Here is a 19,327-nt window from a genome sequence, read left to right on the forward strand (position 1 = left end):
AAAAACCCCAACAATTCGAGTGCTGCTGAGCATTTGCAGACGTCCCTGCGCAGGGCTCGGGCGGCCTGGTTAAATTTATGTGTCAGCTTTAAGGAGGCCTCTCATCAAATGAGCTATTTTGGGCAGAGATTAAAGATCTATTTTCGCTGCGAGCGGGAACGGCTCTCGAACAGGTTAATAATGATTCTGGAAAGCCAAGCGCCTCCAGCACCCCGGGGCAGGACCCCAGAGCCCTGGGTGCTTTTTGGGGGGCTCCTGAGGCTCTCCAAGCCGGGATCAGGGTGCAGCATCCTCCACCCTGCTGCCATCCTGCCGGGGAGGAAGGAGCCCCGCGTGCTGCGGCGGGCGCCGAGCAGCCGTGGGTAATTGCAAGTGGCAGACGCTGGCACGGCGCTGCCGAGAAGGTCATTACGTGGGACTGGGAACAAAATGCCAGGAGCAAGGGGGGTGAGCAGCCCTGTTAGCAAAGGTCAGGGCCCCGCTCGGGTGCCGTCGGTGCTTTTGGCAGGGCTCGGCCCTGGCTGTGTGCAGCGAGGTCCCGGCAGGGCCAGCGCGCAGCGGGCGGGCAGGATCTGCCAGGTCCTGCCAGACATGCACAGACGTGGCCCCTCGGATGTGGCACCAGCTCCTCGGAGCAAAACCTCACTGATGTGGCACAGTCGTGCTGTGCCTTCCTCCTGCACATGGACTGGGGAGCTGCCCCTCGTGGATCTCGGGATGCTCACGGGCTTTAGTCCCAGCTCTAGCTTAGACCTGGGATCAACCAGCAGAAAAGCCAAGTGGCTCCATGCAGCAGCAACTAAAGGCACACCCAACAAGCCAGGAGCCAACTCCAGCACGGGCAACCACACCATGGGCACTGGCAGCACCCATAGCTCCAGAGAGACCCAACAAACTCAGCAGTGCAGAGAGCAAAGCTCCCCATCGCAGCTCCTGTCCCATCCTGGCTCACTCCTGCCTCACCCAGGGGTTTGATTGTCCCCTGCAGTGACATCCCTGTGCCCCCATGGCCACGGTGCCCCGTCCAGCTGCCTCACGCTCGGCAGCCGGGCGCGCTCCGCTCCGTAATTACAGCCCCAAGAGCCGGAGCTGTGAAAGAATCTGACGAAGGAATCCAGGGTAGATCGCACTGCTGAAATTACTATAATCAAAGGCTTTCACAAAGGCTTCAAATGCAACCAATTACCCTGAAAGGCGAGGCAAGAAAGAAAACAAATTAACATGTTTGCACAGAGCCCCGGCGCAGCGCACACACCGCCCCGGCCGGCCGCTGCTCTCCATCCCCGCTCCTCCTCCTCACCCACGGCCACCTCTCCTCATCCCTGGCTACCAGCTCCCCATCCCCACGGCTGGGCCCTATCCCACATCCTGCTCTGCTCACAGCTGCACACAAAGGGGCTCTGTGCCCGTCCCTCAGCCCACAGCCGCCCACGGCACACAAAAGCCCTGCCTGTGCCACGGCCGGCTCCGGCGCAGGCTCGGCGGCTTGCCAGGGTGGCCTGGGGAAACCTCCCTGGCTCCCTCCCTCCTTCCCCAGAGCTGGAGGGGTCCCCAGGCCAAGGGAGGAGTGGGGGGTCCTCAAAGGCACCCATTGAGCACAGCCCTGTGTCGCCCACCAACAGCTGGGGAAGCTTCTCAGAGCAGGGACCCCTCACTCTCCCTTCCTTACGTTCCACTTTGTCTGCACTGCCGGTCTGGGGGGGAAAAAAAAGGGGAAAGAAAATAAAAAATCAACTTCTTCCTTTTAATATTTAACGCGAGTCCATCACCCTCAGTCTATTTGGTAACACAAAGCTCTGGAGATTTAAACCCTTCTCACCCGGAGAGATGGAAATGAATGGCGCTCTTTAATGAGCTGGTTCAGCAGAAAAGATAGATTTCCAAGATTACTGTAGGAATTCTTATAATTGATGTGTACTTTTGTAACAAGGATTATTCCACCATCCGGCCAAGTAATTCCAGCTCTTCCCCCCCTTCTCCCAAGCTCACCCTGCTTTTGGGGTTCCCTGGGGAAAGGGACCAGGCTGTGTTCTCATGGGGGAGAAAGCAACTCGGGAGGGGGAGGAAGAAAAAAGACAAAGGAAAACTAAACAGGTTTTTCTTATTTAGCCATAGACAACCTAAGGCAGCCGCTGAATGGGAAAATAAGGCATCTCTCCAGATTTCTCTATTTGTTTTACAAATCCCTACTTTCCCCCACCGAGATCGGGAGGCCGGATGAGCCGCTGAATGCCGAGTAATTAAAAGGAACAGAGAACAATTCTCAGCGCTGCCGAAGAACACGGAGTTTCCCCTCAGATGTTTATAGCAATTGTATGAAAATGTACCAGGCGGGATGGGGAGAGGAGCTGACAGCCGCGATCGGGAGCAGCAGCCGGGGATCGGAGCTGGCTGCCTCCCCCGCCTGATTGGCATTAATTGTGCGCGTTTGCAAAGCAGAACGGAAAGTCTGACACGAGCTGCGAGCCAACATTTCTTTCTAATAGTCTTAATGATTACGACGAGAGCTGATGATCATCGCGGGGTGTTAATAGCCCGCGCAGAGGAGCGGCTCCCGGTGGGGACAAGCAGGGGATGTCCCCAGCCCAGCTCCCATGGGTGGGTGATGGGATGAGCTCCAGTGGTCCCAGGCAGCCACAGCGCTGCCTGTCAGGCTGTAAAACCCTGACAAGGCGACAGGAAGGACACGGAGGGGACAGGAAGGACACGGAGGGCACAGCAGGCTCCTGCTCCATCCATCTCCAGGCTCTGCCCCATCGCAGGGGTGGCAACAGCAGAAGGGAGGATGTGTCCCACACTGAGCCCCCCGCGCAGCAGGAGTGTCCCCAGGCTGAGGGGGACACCCTGCTCCCCCCACAGGTGCCCCAAACCAGCTGCCACAGCCCCATCCCCAGCAGGTACCTGGGGAGCAAGGAGAGAGACTGCAAATACCCCACCGAACAGCAGAGCCCGTCATTAGCAGCTGATTAATGAATCCCGAGTTTTCCCGACTCTTTCCAAGGCTGTTTTTCCGGATGTCCTTGAGTTTCCCTGCTGCAGAGGCGAGTGGGAGCTGGGTGGGATCGGAGACCAGCACGGGCTGCTCCGAGCACGGCACAGCCAGAGCCAGACTGCACAAAAACCCGGCCGGGCCAGGTTTACAGGGGAGGAAAAATCGATGGCCATCGATCTGCAATACAAAGGGACCGCGGTGCTGGCAGACGGCTGCTGCCATCTGATGTGACCGGGGCTGTGCAGGGGACACGGCTGGGGTCACCCACCGTGGGACACAGCCAGCAGCACCCACGGCCGCCCCACCTGCGCCGGGCCATGTGCCACAAAGCCGCGCAGGTGTGTGGGTGGCCCTTGGCCGTGTCCTTGCTGTCACCTGCTCAGCCTCCCCCAGCTGCATGCAGAGATGGCCTCAGCCCGGCTCCGAGCTGCTTGATTTGTTTTATCATCTACACTGGCCAACAGATCACTCAGCTTTTGGGCTTTCTGAGCTCGCTAATAATTGTCCCCTGATGAAAAGGAATCGAGGCTCGGGTCCCTTTCTTCTTCCCCCCCCCTCCTCTTTTCAAAAAAAAAAAAGTCCGTAAAGAAGAGCTATAAAAATGGCTTGTTATCTCACCTAGCGAGGCTCGGGCTGTATGTTATTGCTAATTGGGTATAACATCCTTGTCTTGTTCTGCTCTCTGAAGCTAAATCAAGAAAGCACCACTGCTGCGAACTAATTATATCTCTGGACTGCAGACTCCAGCTTGTCTTCCCCTTTATTGAGTTAAAAAATGGTCACTAACCTTAATATCTCATATTCCCAAGAATTAGGGCTGCTGGAAACCCACCACTTCCACCTGCATCCTGCTCTGTGCTGGCAAAGATGGAGCACATGGCCTGAGGAAGGGTTTGTGCCGCTCTGGGACACAGCCCTGAGCCAGGTCCCAGAGCTGCCCACTCCTGTGGCATCCTGTGACAACCACAGGCACTGCTCAGGTCCCTGTGCCATGGGGACTTTCTCACACACAGCTTGGAGCCTGGTGCTCTTCCCTCCTTATAGGAGACCTTAACCTTCTTTCATTGGGATTTTTTTAAATCTGTCCCCTCCTCAGCATTCCCAGGCTTGGCAGATATGAACACAGGGGTCATATGTGCAGAAACCAAGGGGAGAGGATGCTGCTCCACTTCATCCACGTCAGCTCCCAGTCCCAGCCCAGGATGGACCCCCACGAACCGGTAAAGCTGCTGCTCATCCTTGGAGTGCCCAACAGGAGCAGGGACACTGCATCCACCCAGCTGTGCCACTACACGTGGCTGTGGATGAATCTCTCTGGTTACTGGCACAGCTGCACCCTCTGGCACTGCAGCCATGGCACAGACCCCAGGAGAAAGGATAACCAGAGGCACAAAGGACACTGAGATGAGCAGCGGAGCTTGGGCCACACAGTACAACCCTGCTCTTCCCTATCCCTCAGCACCAGCGAGCTGGGGTCAGAAATACCAGCAGCAACGTGAGGCTGTGGGACAGGAGCTGGAGCAGTGACACCAAGCTCAGCATCCTGCCCTGCTCCATCCTCCTGCCCATGCAGACGGCGCTACTTCCCAAAGGCAAAGTCAAACTCCAGCTCTCCCCGCCAGCCAAGAGCATCCCTTAAAAAAAAAAAAATTGATACTTCCCTGACTATTAATTAACCTGAACCACTTAAAACTGCCTTCAATTTGTCAGGTTTAACTGCCAGCTCTCCTCGGTAAATCAAGCGTCGCGTGCAGATGGAGGCTGCGTGCGCGAGGCGCAGGAGGAGGGAGGCGGGGAGCACGGCGAGAGGGGCACCCCGTGCCACGCTCACCACCCCGTCCCCCGAGAGCCCTGGGCACGATATTGACAGCCCACAATTAGCCGGGGCACGGTATTAAACCCGCCAGGCGGGCAGGAGCAGGCAGGGCAGCCAGCGGGGCTCGGGGTGCCCCACACCGCGGCCTCCCCGGCTCCCCCCACGGCGCCCTTGTCGTGCAGCCAAGGCTGAATTGGAAAGCAATATGAATATTTATCTCTGACAGTGAAATCTCCCCGCTGCAGGGTATTAAGGCTTTATTAGTGTGTGGTTACCAGCCACGCTAAGCCAGCCCCCGCTCCTGCCTGGAGCACAGCGCAGAGATGACCTACAAGAGGCAGATGGCAAAGCCTTGGAGAGCCCCCGACGCCGGGACGTGCCTCCTCAAAAAGAGGGGCTGTGCATCCCAGTCCCGTGCAGGGACACAGAGTCAAGGTCCCCCCATCAAAGCCCCCTCCTCACCCAGCACCAGCCCCTCTGAAACGCCTCCCCAGGCTGGGGCTGTCCCCCCGCCCCTGCAGCACGCAGCTCTTGCCGTTTTGGGTTAAAACGCTGATGTATTCTCTCTTTAGCAAAAGGAGTCCCAGGGGCTATAAAAACTCCCAGCAGGCTCCTGTCAGTCTCAGGTCATTAACTTTCTTTCATTGGGAGTTTGTTTACAGCCAGCCATAAATAGCGGCGCCCGCGCCACTCGCTCGCTCGCCAGCGGGACGGGCTGGGATGGGATGGGGCTGCCTGGGCAGGGGGACCCAGCACCCCAAGCTCCAAGGTGTGGGGTTCAACACTTGCTCTCTTCTATCAACTTTCCCCACGCCCCGTGTTCCCTGCGCCCCATCCTGCTCAGAGCAGCGGCACCGTGCGCTCCGGAGCCACCTCAGCCCTGCAAACGGATGGGGTCACCTTGTGCACGGCCTGAGGGAGCTGCAACGTGCCTGAGGCTCAGTCCTGGCCTTTCCTGGAGGAGGAGGAAGGAGGTAGCTGGCTGGAGCTGTCCCCGTGGGTCACCTGCCCCAAATCCTGCCCCACGCTCCCACCCAACCTGTCACAAGCACCAACCTCAGTTCAGCACCTCTGCGTGTTTGAGGTGACCCAGTGCCAGTGCACAGAGCCCTGGGGGGACAGCAAGACCCCTCATTCACCACTGCCTGCACCTCAGAGCTCTGCTTTTCCAGTAGCACAGACAGAAACACAAAATTGAGCGTGCCACTGGCACAGCTAGCCTGGCATTCCTGCCAGGATGTTTCCCACACACGGCTCCTCTGCACCCAGGCACACACGGGACAATCTCACAGCACCCACACCCTGCTGGCTGCCCAGGACAGGCACTCACAGCCCTGCCAATGCCCCTAACACAGGGAAATCACCCTGGACCCTGTTGATGCCCCAGCAGCTCCACCGAGCCATCCTGCAGGGATCCTGCTGGATGCAGGTGCCCGGGGCTGGCACAGGTGCTCGGGAGCTTCATTTGCCATGGCTGTGTGAGCTCACCCAGCTGGGGCTTCCACAGGTACCCCCAGACCCATTTCCACAGGTCCTCCCTGCATGGGGGCTGAACAAGAAGCTGAGGCTGTCCCCTGGTGCCACCCCCATCAGCCCCACGCTGGCACAGGCTGGAGAGGGGACTCGGTGGCACAGCCCCTCCATGCCTCATCCCAGGCTGCAGAGGGGGGTCCTGGGGGTCCAGCAGCCAGGAACCCACCTCGTGTTGTATTTCACGGGATGGCTGCAGGACCAGCACCACGCACTGGGCTGAGAGATTAAACCCCAAACTCACACACGGGCGCCTTGTGCTCTTCCACTCATCCCTAGGCGAGCGGGGACTTGCCAAAAATTCCCAGCCTCATCCCTGCCGGTGCCCGGCATCTGTGGAAATATCTGTATTTTAACCCATACACTCGCCCAACCTGTAATCAGAGCAACACAAATAGCCCCTGCTTCCCATGTAAATTAAAAACACCCATTAGGCAGATTTCAAAAGATGTCAGTAGGCTTATAATTATACACGACATCCTTCCGAGATAAAAGCGATTACCGGGGATGCAAATCACTTAGCAACCAATCAGTGCCCCCAGAGTGCGGAGCACTGACCAGCCATCCATTTTCGCCTCGTCCTTTTATTCCCTGCATCGAGCAAATACAAACACAGATAAAGAGAGGCACAATAGCTCTTGACACGCAAATAGGTTAACATAATAAAGCCAGCTTTAGCCGGCTCACTCGAGGGAGAAAAGCAATTCTCAGGCAAGCAGGAGGTAATAAAACAGGGCTTTTGTGTTCCTGGCTCCCATTCTCACCCCTGCGCCAGCTTTGCTGCATTAGCTGATAGGCATCGTGGTTTGATTGAATTACCTTTCATGAATATTAGCTTTTTGAGGAATGCGCAGGCAGAAGAGAAAGAAGAAATGTCTTATTTTTGCATGCATGCGCCTGCTGCAGACGGACATGCGGCGGCACAGATGCCGGCGGAGGCCGGCACAGGGGTCCCGGCAGGTGCAGCCCCCGGCCCACCCCGCCAGCTGCAGCATCCCCGGCCTTGGGGGGGGGTCACACACACACACTGCCTCCATCCCACGGTGAGACACCACCAGCAAAGCACCTTCCCCAGGAGGGACACGCACCCTGCTGTCCTCCTGCCATCACCCTCCACGCTCAGCACCCCGCATCCCTGCCCGTGGTACCCGGGCTGGGCTGGCTCCCTGCACACATTCCCGAGCCCACCGCGCTCCCTGTGCCGCAGGATCACGCCGGAGAGGCACAGGGGCTGCCCGGCTCCTCCGGGGATTTTTTTTCCCACACAAGTTGAGGCCACGCAGGAAACCGGCTCCAGGCAAAAATTAACTCCGGCGCTAATGCCGCACGCACGGCGGGGACAGCTCGGGGACAGCTCGGGGACATCACCCCAGTGGGGTCACAGCAGCAGGAGACCCTCGGTCCCACAGCCAGAACCCTTCTCCTGGCAGGGCAGCAGCACAAAATTAAAATCACCCCCAGGAGGGAAGGGGATAATCCACAGCCCGGTCAGGGATGGATGAATTTTAGGCTAAAACAGACAACCCAAGGGGCTTAAAAGCTGAGGTGGTGTGGCCTCAGCAGCCTGGCAGCAGCCACTCATGTCCTCCTCTTCCATTGGTTTCCCTGCTCCAGCCCGAGGGGAAATTTTCACACCGAGATATTGCGATTTTTAACGACACGCTTGGCTGAAACAGGGCCCAGCTCACAGCATCCAGAACGTGCCCTGCTGGTACCGAGCCTCAAACCAGCAGGAAAGCCGCTCCTGAGGCTGGCAAAACAAGCCGTGCTCCCAGGGAATGGCTTTCCCTTCTCCACACACAAGGGAAGCAGAAGGCACCACGGTGAGAGCTTCTCCTCTCCTTCCACCACGGCTTCGACCCGGCCTCACCCGGCTCACACCGCGGCTCCCGGCACCGCCAATCCACTCCTCAAAGTTTTATGGACCATTCACAAGAAAAATCCCTGGCAGGATGCCGGGTGCCCTCTGCCAGGGACCTTTCCCACCTCATCCCCAGCAGCACTGCCTGGGTGTGAGAGCTTTGGGACCCACCAGAGCCATGGCCACACGTGTGGCACTGAGCAGCGGCACAGCAAAGCCCAGCACAGGGCCATGAGAAGGGGTAAAAGTGCCAAATCCCACTAAATTATCCCCAGAACGATGCTGGACGCTGCTTGCTGAGAGAGGGGCCGCGTGGCTCTGTCCCCATGCCCGCAGAGCCCCACGGCCACTCCATCCTCCATGAAAGCTCCTCACCCACCCTGCAGCCAGAGCATCCCGAGCAGCAGGACGCACATTAAAAAAATATATAATATATATATATATATATACACACATATAAATACGTATCAAAAACCTCCCTACGGAGATCCCGACAGCCAGAGCCGGGCAAACCACCCAATGCCAATGAATTCATCCCTTGGCAAACACCAAGCACGGCTGGAAAACTTTGCCACTGCCTCTCCTCGGAAATAGCCCGCAGGCCCGGAGCCGAGCCCCGCTAGCAGCGAGCTGTGCCGAGTCGAGCCGAGCCGTGCCGTGCCGTGCCGCCGGCTCGCTGCGTCCAGGCCCTGCCTCTCCAGCCATTAAATCTCCACGATGTGTCGGCTCTCCCCGGAGCTGGATTGGGACGCTGGGGCTGAGCTGCTGGCACCGGCAGCACCTCATTTCTGCCGGGGACCGAGCCGGAGGGGCGGCACAGCTCGCTCGTCCCCGGCTGGAGCCGGCGGCCGCCCCGCTGGATGCCCAGGAGATCTCGGGGACCACGGCGCCTCGTCCCCGGTGAATCGTATTCCCAGCGCCGACGGTCCAGAAAACGCCACAGGGGATGCTGCCTCAGCAGCGGAGCTTTTTCCAGAGGGGATTTTCCCCGGCAGAGCCTCCTGGCCCGGCGGAGGCAGCCAGGGAGACGGGTGTTAAATAAACCATCGCTGGGTGGGTCCTTCTTCCCTCTCTCCTTTGTGACCGGCGGGATCCACACCGGGCGCGGGTCCATGGCGGGGTCCTGCTCTGCCGCCACCCGCTCCGGTGTCGCGGTGGGGTCGGGCGCTTTCCTGCCCGGACGGATGAGAAAAAATCTTTTTTTTTCTTTTTTTTTCTTTTTTTTTTTTTTTCCAGGCGAAAAGGGGCAGAAAAGGGTCGCAGCAAAGGTGGCAGCTCCCGGTCGGCTCCGGCTGGAAGTGTCTCAGCTTTCCTCCTGGAGGCACCCGTGGATATTTTATTTCCACTTATGAGTCAGGCGACCCAAAAAGCCATTTTAAAAAAATCAAAAATCGGATGGAGAAAAAAAAAAAAACCTCCAAAAAAACCCAAAAGTTGTTCCCGTTCCTCTCCGGTAGCGACGGGCGAGCCGGGCCCCGGTGGCGACGGCTCCGCGGGCACCACCGGGCACCGCGCTGCGGCGGCACCGCCTCCGCTGCGCTCCGGGAGCCGGCGGAGCCCCCCGCTCCCCGCGCCCCCGCCCGGTAACCCCCCCGACCTCCCCGGTGCCCGGACCCCCGTTACCGTCAGAGCTGGATCCGGGCCGGCTGCGGGCGCTGCGTTGCGGGGCGCGCCGGGCCGCCCCCCCCGGGCCGCGCAGCAGCAGCGGCGGCGCCCGCCCGGCCCCGCGCCCCGCCGGCGGCCCGCCCCGCCCCGTGCGCGGCCAGCGTGCGGGTCCCGGCGCTCGGCCCCGGCGGGGGACGGCGGGGAGCACCGCGAGGAAAGGAGCGGGGAGCGGGGGGGGGAGGTAACAGCAACAGCAAAAATATCCGGGCAGAAAAAAAATTAAAAAATAAATTAACCCCAAATCCACCCGGCGCGGCTGAGCTGGGGCGGCGCGGCGACCCCGCGGGGCATCACACCGCGGCTGCCGCCGGTTCCTTTGTGCGGCGGCGGCGGCGGTCGGTGCCCGGCGGGGCGGGGCGGGGGTGGGGGGCGGGTGTCGCGGGGGGCAGCGGCGGCGGCGGCGGCTCAGCGCTCCATGGCGGCGGCGGCGGCGGCGGGCGGGGGTCGCGGCGGGGCGGGGCGGGGCGGGGGGCGCTGCTGGCGGGGCGGCCCCGGCGCTCGCGGCTCCCGCCCGGCGCGCGGCTGCGGCGGCTCTGAGCGCCCCGCGCGGGGCCCGGCGGCCGCACGCGGCTCGGCCCCGCCCCCGGCGCGTTGCCATGGCCACGGCGCCGCGTCCTGCGGGGAGGGAGGGACGGGGGAGAAAAGGGGGCGGGGCGTCCCCGCCGGACGTGCGGCGCCTTCCCCCCCGGTTCGGCTTCTCGAGCGGGAAAATCCGAACGGCGGGACTGCGCTTCCCGGCGTGCCCCGCGCGCCGCCGCCGCGCCGCGGGGCTGAGCGGCGCCGTGAGGCATCATGGGAGTTGTAGTCCTGCTGGCGCGAGGGGTGCACGTGGGGACGGCGAGGTGACAAGTCCGGAGTTAACGGGGGATGAGAGCCAGGCTTGGAAGACACACTGTGTTTATCTGCGTTTCACATAAACACAGTGTTTATACAAACTTTGGGTTGGCAGATTTTGAACCTCAGGGCTTCGTTCGCCGTACAAGATGACTGAAGCCTCCAGTAGAAAGATTGTTCAGTGAATGGGAAAAAACAAATGTGTTCTCTTTGACTCTGTGTGTCATTAGCTATCATTTGTTTTTTTTAGAAAGTGTCCTATTGAATTATTTTCCTGTTGCGTTATCTTTTCTTTCTCTTTAATTAATTGTCTGGTGCTATCAGTGAGACCCCCTGGTCTCACCTGGCGACCTCAATGGCCATGGCCACAGACACCCCTGAACGATGTGCACAGTGAGATCTGAGCAGGCACTGCTGTGGCTGAGGCTGCCCCGTTAGCACAAGTCCTGGAATCCATTATTTCTTCCCCAAAATCTTTGACACAGGGATTTTTTGGCACTTCACATGTGCGAGGGTCTGCGAGAAGGGGGCAGCCCTTCACTCTTGTCCATAATGGTCCCACACGGGCATGTACAGCTCCCACAGCAGCTCAATGTGAGCTTCCAGGGTTCATCACCTCCCTCCATCCCTCCTGCCCAGCTCCTGCTTTACAGCACTGAGATTTGGCCACTTTTGGGAAGATCTGGCTTCTCTACTAATTTCTAACAAGTTTTGACTGGATCTGGCTTATTCTTGGGGCCTCTCCACCTCTTCCACTGAGGGAAGCACCAGCAGCTTTCCACACATTCATAATCAGAGGTGGTAAAGGGAGAGTTGACACCCAGGGCCCATTTTCCAAAAACATGAAGCTGCTCCAGTCACCACTCCTGATCCAGCAAATGCTGAAGGTTGGGAAATTAAAATAATAGCTAGATCTGCTTTCAGGAGAGCGACTCCTCTGTGCAATTATAACACGTATTATCCTCCCTGTGAAAATACATTATATTGAATAAATTCCCTCTCAGAGCAGGGCTATTCATACTGCTCATTTGTTTCAGTTCAAACATTTTTAGCTCATCTCTCTGGCAGGTTCTGGTGCAGTTTTATACCTTCTCTGCAGCTTATTTATCTGCTTCCCCGTGTTGCAATAGAGGCCGGCGATAAGAATAAAACCATTACAGATTTGCGAACAGCACTTAGATTTTTCAGAGATAATTTAATCAAAGCTATTAGGAAGGCAGGAAGAAAGATTGCTCTTTATTCGGGGGGAAAAAAAAAAAGATATAAAAAGGAGCCTTCATTCTTCTCAGAAAATGTCTTAGCCACCTGAAGTCACTCACAAGGACTTGAAAGGGTGACGGCGTCTTTGCCAGGGAAGAGATCCGTCCCGGAATAGCAAACTTCAAAAGGTGGGTGTTTTGGCACTGCCTTCAAGGAGATACTATTAAGCAGTTCTGACCTCCCCATTTCCATCCTTTTTCTCCTTTTTTTTTTTTTTTTTTTTTGAAGAAACACTTTTGTGATTCAGAGAACCCGTGAATACTTTGCCGGAACATAAATTTCCCCCAGCGATGTTGGGAACACAAGGAGAGCCTTAATCTGCTAATGAATGAGCTCTGCAAAGTGAGACCGGCTCCGCTGCCACTTCCAGAGGGATTGAATTGCAGGGAGGAAGCTGGAGGAGAGAGATTTTTAAAAGTCCTTCTGCTTTAGCACAAATAAATAATGCATCAGCACGTCTGGGGTGGCAGCGGGTGAGTCCCTCCCCTGAGGCACTAGGGAGCCCACCCGAAGTTTTCCATGCTCCCAAAGCAGGAATAACACACTGGATTGTAGTGACAGGACAACAGGAATGGCTTCAACCTGACAGAGAGTAGGTTAAGATTAAATATGAGGAAGAAATTCTTCCTTGTGAGGGATGTGAGGCCCTGGCAGAGGTTGCCCAGAGAAGCTGTGGCTGCCCCATCCCTGGAAATATCCAGGACCAGGTTGGACGGGGCTTGGAGCAACCTGGGATGGTGGAAGGTGTCCCTACCCATGGCAATGGGTGGAAGAGGATGAGCTTCAATGTCCCTCCCAGCTCCAACCATTCATTGATTCTCCTCTCTGATTCTGTGCTCTTTCAGATAACGATATCTCTTTAATTTAATATCATTATTTTTGACCGGCGCTGGCAATTTGGAGCACGGAGTGTCTCCATCTCTCATCCTGACAAATGCACGCTGTAATTCTTTGCCCAAAATGTCACTCTGCCCTGGCAATGCCTGGCCCTCGGAACGAGAAAGATTTCCCGGGGATTAAAACCGGGCCATTACTCTCTTGCTTTAAATGCATTCAAGGTTCTGAAAGCTGTGTCTGCTCTCGTTCTTTTTGTACGAAAAGTTATTGACTTATCAAGGTTAAAATCCATTCCGTATGGCCCAATAAAACAGGGATATCTCCGCATCCGTGCTGTCATTTGCAGGTCCGTTTTCATGGCAACAGGGCTCTTTTCTGCACATTAAACGGTTCAGTTGTGCAAAGTTCAGACATTACATAAACACAGAGGTAACAACAACAACAAAAAAAAAAATCAATGAGCTCATAGGCATGGAAAGAGGAGATAGCATTGATCGGGGCCGCTGTCGATATTTGGGATCGCTGGCTCCTGCCCCGCACGCAGCCCTCCCGTGCTGGCAGCAGGGACACAAAGGGATGATGAAGGACACGGAGGGGGAAATGGCACCTTCAGCTCCCTGCCACCTCCTGCCTGTGTTTAATGTCACCAGGGCACAGCAAAGGGTGCAGAGATGCCCAGCCACCCCGCTGAGGTTTTTGGTGCCAGTGGTGCTGTTGTCACTCCAGTGGGTCCTTCCCATGGTTGATTTTGGCTCACAAACCCAATTCCCATTCCCATCGAATCCTTAGAGGTTTCCCCCAGCTCCCACCTATTTCCAGGGCATGGGGGTCTAAGAGGTGACTGCAGGCAAGGACAGGACACATGGGGAACACAAACACTGCCCTGGCACCACCACACTGGGGACACGGAGCACTGGTGGGGTGTGGGGTGTTGAGGTGAGGGACTTTGATGCTGATGGGAGATGTCAAGCTTTTTGCTTCCCAGTCAGAGGGGAGAGAGAGATTCCGGCGTTAAAACGCTCATTAGAGGAGAGACACCAACATCTGTTGGGAAAGCAAATGGAGAGCAGAGTGAGACGGCCAGGGGCAGCCAGGCGTGAAGAGGAGGAGGAGGAGGAGGAGGAAGAGGAAGGAAGGAAGGAAGGCAGGAGTGGGGGTCTCTCCAAGCTGCTGCTGTGGCACAGAGGATCTGCTGCCCCTCGCCCTGTGCCAGCGCATGGGCACATTCCTATGTCCCAAATCTCAGAGGGAGAGCAGAATTTGCCCATAAATTAAAACTGATCCCTTACAGCTCCTTGCTGGGATCCTCGGGGCCAGAAGCTCCCCAAGTGCTGGAGCCAGACTGGGAGAGCTGGATCCAGGGAACACAGAGAGCATGGAGGGCATGGAGGTTGATCCATGCACAGGGGGCAGGTGGCTGATCCAGGCTCAGAAATCTCCTTTGGGCAAGGAGCTGTGTCCAGCAGCACCCTCCCTGCTGTCCCCCAGGTGCCACAGCTGTGTGTGGGCACAGAGGTGGAGCTGGGCAGCATTTTGGGGGCAGCTGCCTGGGGTGCTGCAGGGTCAGCAAGGCAGAAGCTCCCGTGCTCTGAGCTTGCTTCCCCCTGGTTTATTTATAGATTCAGCAAGTTATTCAGCTGAAACAAATCCCCTTTCCAGCCGGGTCCCGGGGCCAGCGGCGCCTGCGTCCTCTCCCAGTGCATCAGGCTGCGTTTTCTGGGGGCGCTGGCAGCCCCACAACGCCACCCTGGCATCTGCAGGGCCAGGGGTTGGCCTGGGCAGGGTGACAGTCCCCAGGGGCATGTGGTGACACGAAAGCCACCCTGAGAGCAAGCCAGGATGGACTGTCCGTGGTGGGGGATCAAGGGGTGGGCTGGATGGGGTGAGGGGCTGGGGTCCACCCTGCCCCCCCTCCCAGCCCCTTGACAGTGATGCCAGGAGCGAGTGCTTGCTGCCAGCCTGAGTCTATTTTTATTCCCTGCTTAAAAATATCCCAGTCCGGGTCACTGGCACATGATGGATCATCCTTGCTGCGACTGCCCTCAGGGTCTTCCCAGCTCCAACACAAGGAGCAGAGCCCAGCTTCCTGCAAGAGCCCCCCTCGCCCTTCCCGTCCTGTAAAAGCACCTAGGGGACACCACAGCCCCCACAGAAATATCCACGTGCCCCTGGGGCTGGAGGGTGATGAGCAGCAGCCCCAGCCCTGCCCCAGTGTGACCCCGTGCCAGCTCTGCATCCCAGCAGTGACCAGGAGCATCCTGAGGTCACCGTGTCCTCACTCTCTGCTGTCACTGCCCGAGCAGATCCTGTGCCATTTTCTTCCCTCCTGATGGTATTTTGTGAAAAATTCAACCTATTTCACCAAAATCTTGGGTGAAAGCCCTTGTGAGCAGAGCTGGGAGCATAAGGAGGAGCCAATTCCAGCCCGTGGAGCATTTTCTATCCCTGCTAGTCTTGAGGCTCTGATGCCACCCGAGATAAGGTGCTGACTGACATGTGATTTGGTTTTATCTCACTGGGGATGTTTCACATCCTGTCCCACAGCCTCTTTGTGCTGGAGTGCTCAAAGGCATCACTGCATGGAGGCAAGGCTGAGAGGTTTCAGGGGGTATCCAGGCTCCAGCACAGAGAGGACCCTTTGTTGGCAGAGGCTGTGGGAGGGCTCGGTGGGCACAGCTGGGTGTTGTCCTGTTGCCATCACCTCCTCCCTGCTGGTCCCCAGGGTGCCAGGGCCTCAGAGCCCATCGCAGGGCATTCACCAGCTCCTTGGCAAAGCCCTTTGGCTCTGGGAGTGACCATTTCCTGGAAGAGGACACGACCAGGGCCAGGTCTGGTGGGGCTGCTGGGCTTGTTCCTGCCCCATCCCTTGCACGTGGTGTTCCCTCCTCTCCCCACACCAATATTTTATTTCCCTCCCATTGCTCTCTAACCAGTTTCCTTCTGCCCCAAAATCTCACTTGGGGTGTTTAACTACATTTATGGAGCAGTGCTGGGATGTTTTTCCAGCCTGGATTACAGGGTGGTCCCCAGGAAGCTGAGCTATGGGAACGAAGGCAGAGCGAGCTGGAGATTCCCTGGAGATCTTCACCTTTAACTTATTTGCTTCTTTCTCCTCCAAATCTGCTAACATTTGGAAAAGGGGAATCGTTGCAATTTGCTTGTTTCAGCAGGTTCCCCCTCTCCCCTGCGCTGCTCCCAGCTCTGCCGGGCTGTCAGCAGCCCCAGCACCGTGGAAGGCACGGACTGAGGTGGGATAAGGAAGGTGAATGATCCCTGAACCTTCCACAGTGGTGGGAGAAGGAAGGTGAATGACCTCTGAACCCTCCACAGTGGGACACAGCAATGTCCAGGGCACCAAGCAACACCCAGCAGCTCCAAGCAATGCCACATGGTGGGACCAGAACCCCTGTGCCCCCCATCAGGGCTGCTGGCACAGCCCCACAGCCTTTCAGACAGGGAAAGCGCCCGATTCAATCCTCCTGACAGTCAGGAATTTCAAATGATTTATTAAAAATGTATAGAGCTGGGTTGTCGGTGTCGCTGCTCTGATAAGAGCTCGTCTCCCGTGGCAGCCGCCGGGTTTGTGTTCCCCTCACTCAGCCAGCTCCAGGGGGAAGGATCCTTCCACCTGCATGTTAATTTTTTGGCACGTTGCTGCAGGCAAACCCATCCATGAGGTGCTGCAGCTGGGCCATGACCTCTGGGAAGGCATCCTTGAGTCCCCTGCCCACACCTCTGCCTGTGGCCAGCACAGCACCAGGCTCAGCTCCTCCTGCTCTCTCTGCCCCTTTTGGCTCCTCAGGATCTGGGGGTCCCCTCCTGATGCCCACAGCGCCCAGAAAAGGTTAATGGAGACAGAGAGAGCACAAGGAGCTCCATTCCCACATGGTGTATTCTAGAGAAGGGGAAATGGGACATCTTGGCAGCTCTGTCATCCATCCATGCCATACCTGTCCTTGTTACCTGGCACTGGGACCTGCTCGTGTCCTCAGCAGGGTGTGCCCATTGCCTCCACAGCAGATGATCAATTTAAATCAGGATTTTTTCCTGTTTTTTTTTTTAAAAAAAATCTTTCTCTGCAGCACCATGATTGTTCCATGGGACCATCCTCACTATCCTCATCATGCTCAGTGTGGGGCTGGGATGAGGCAGCTCAGTGACCAAGCCAGCACATCCGTCACCATCAGCACAGCTCTGCCTTTGTGTGACACCAGGACCGTGCAAATCAGGCTCTGTGTGCCCCCGAGCCGGGCTCTGCGTGGAGCCAGCCCCAAAATCCCTCCTGGAAAAGGCACAGCACTCTTGGGCAAGATCCCCATTGCTGTGGGATGCAGCAGGAGCCTGGCAGGGCTCCCACGTGAGGGCTGCCAAGCCCGGTGGATCGGCAGGACCACCCCACCTCCTGTGGCATCCTGCTCCCACATCCCACTCCCAGATCCCTGCTCCCAGTATCCATCCTCTGGAAGTCAGCTCCCAGCACCCAGCTGGCAGCACCATGTCCCCAGGAATGTGGTCCCAGCATCCCACCCCAGCATCCCTCCTCTCACAGCCCGCTCACGCCACCCCCTCTCCCAGTTTTGAGGCCAATTATGGCTCAGAAACTAGCACGGTGCCCAGGTGTACAGTCCCAATTAGGCTTTGCTCAAAACCAATTAACCACCACGATAAGTTTTCCATTTCGGAGCAGGTTTCCATGGGACAGCTGGTGTCCTGCTGGGCCTCCCAGAGCTGGGTGCCAGCAGAGCTGCCAAAACCTGGGGCTGCCCTTGTGTGGGGGGACACACTCCTGACCCCACCTCATCACCCCAGAGTGGCTTCACAGTCCTGAATCCCTGTGGATGGTGCTGAGAACTGGGTCTCACCCATGGGGACACCCACATTGGGCTGATGGCCATGATTTGGTGCTGCAGGCCTTGGCTCCTGCTGCATCCCACAGCAATGGGGATCTCATGGGAATAGGGAGGAGGTGGCAGCTCTGGATGGTGCTGGACATCTCTGGGCTCTGGGGCTGGGGGCCCCATGCTTGGCTGAGCTTTCTGTGCTTCTCTGGTGCTGGGCTGAGCACCAGGGTGACCCCTGTGCCACCGCTGGGGACACATGGGGACACCCACATTGGGCTGATGGCCATGATTTGGTGCTGCAGGCCTTGGCTCCTGCTGCATCCCACAGCAATGGGGATCCCAAGGGAGCAGGGATCCCTGATCCCAAGGACAGGAAAGGGAACAGGGAGGAGGTGGCAGCTCTGGATGGTGCTGGACATCTCCAGGCTCTGAAACTGGGGGGCCCATGCTTGGCTGAGCTTTGCGTGCGCTGCCGGTGCCCTCCCGCCGCGGGCTTTGATCCGCACGGCCACAGAGCAAAGGCAGCGCCTTTGTGCGCCGGGAGGCTTTGAAGTCTCCCAGAATGGGGCACAGGGGAGTGACTGGCCCCTCTCTGCCGGCCCAGCCCCACTTTCACTCCCGTTTTATTTCCTTCTTCCCAATTAGGAGCCACCTCCGGCAATAAAACCTGCAAACTTTCCCTGGCCATGGCTGGGGGTTGTGACACCTCACAGAACCCCCTGGGGGTCCCAAAACGCTCCCTCCCACCCTCTGTGATCACACTGATGTGTTCCCCCAGCACAGGACTTCAAGTGACTTCTCCCACTCTGGGAGGCAACAGGCATGTCCTGCCCAGCGGGTGACACTAATTATCTCTGTCCTTAATTCTCATCTCATTTTTAATTTCCCACTCCAAAAGCAGGCACAGAGAGTGGCTCTTTTCCAACCCCCCTTTCCCTTTCGGTGGCTCCGCTGAGCCCGGGATGTTGAGCAGAGCCCGGTGGGGACGTGCGAGCCTGGGTTTTTTTGTGAGAAAAATGCGCATTGATCATTTCTGGGAATCAGGCTGTGTTTTTTACTCTGAAGCATCCATTATACACAGCTGCTTAATTGACGAGCGCTGCCGAGTCACCTCGGCTGCCGGAGTAAAACAGCCTAAAAGCTCCAGCGCAGAGGAAGTCCGCGCTTTATAAATTGATTCAGTGGGAGAGAGAGAGAGCGAGTGAAAAAAAAACATTAATTACAGATGCTTCTGTGGGCACTGTTTTATGGCAGCGAGACCAGGATGTGGGCAATTCTCCTAAATGTGCTGATTAGACAGCACTTCATGTCTGGGAGCACATTAAATGGGCTCTGTAAAGCTATTAAAGATGCAGCGCCATAAAGAATTGACAAGAGCGAGCGGCAGCAGCGCAGCCCCAGGCTCCTGCCGGGCTCCAGCTCAGCTCCTGCCCCACTCCTGCCCCATTCCTGCCCCATTCCTGCCCCATTCCTGCCCTATTCTTGCCCCAGGCTCCTTCCCAGTTCATGCCCCACTCCTGCCCCATTCCTCCCCCAGGCTCCTTCCCATCTTTTGCCCCACTCCCATTCTGGCTTCCTACCCATCTTCTGGAAATTCCCGCTGTCCAGTGGACAGACCCCCTGAAACCAAACAGGATGAAAGTCAGGGGACTTTGGGTGCTGCTCTGGCTTCACCCCCAGCCTTTTACCCA

The 19,327-nt window shown here is 57.4% G+C and overlaps 1 protein-coding gene across 1 annotated transcript in view; it reads right to left on the reverse strand.

Moving 5' to 3' along the window:
- The window catches only part of FAM222A (family with sequence similarity 222 member A), a 29,013-nt gene extending 19,123 nt beyond the window's left edge, over positions 1–9,890 (reverse strand). Inside the window, exon 1 of the mRNA XM_054289027.1 lies at positions 9,823–9,890. The gene's annotated coding sequence lies outside the window, so the exon portion shown is untranslated. The remainder of the gene's footprint in view (positions 1–9,822) is intronic.
- Positions 9,891–19,327: the final 9,437 nt, after the last annotated feature.

This window comes from Melozone crissalis, unplaced genomic scaffold, assembly GCF_028551555.1.
Source record: "Melozone crissalis strain CALT ecotype California unplaced genomic scaffold, PUWL_Pcris_2 ptg000063l_1, whole genome shotgun sequence".
Taxonomy (NCBI): Eukaryota; Metazoa; Chordata; class Aves; order Passeriformes; family Passerellidae; genus Melozone; species Melozone crissalis.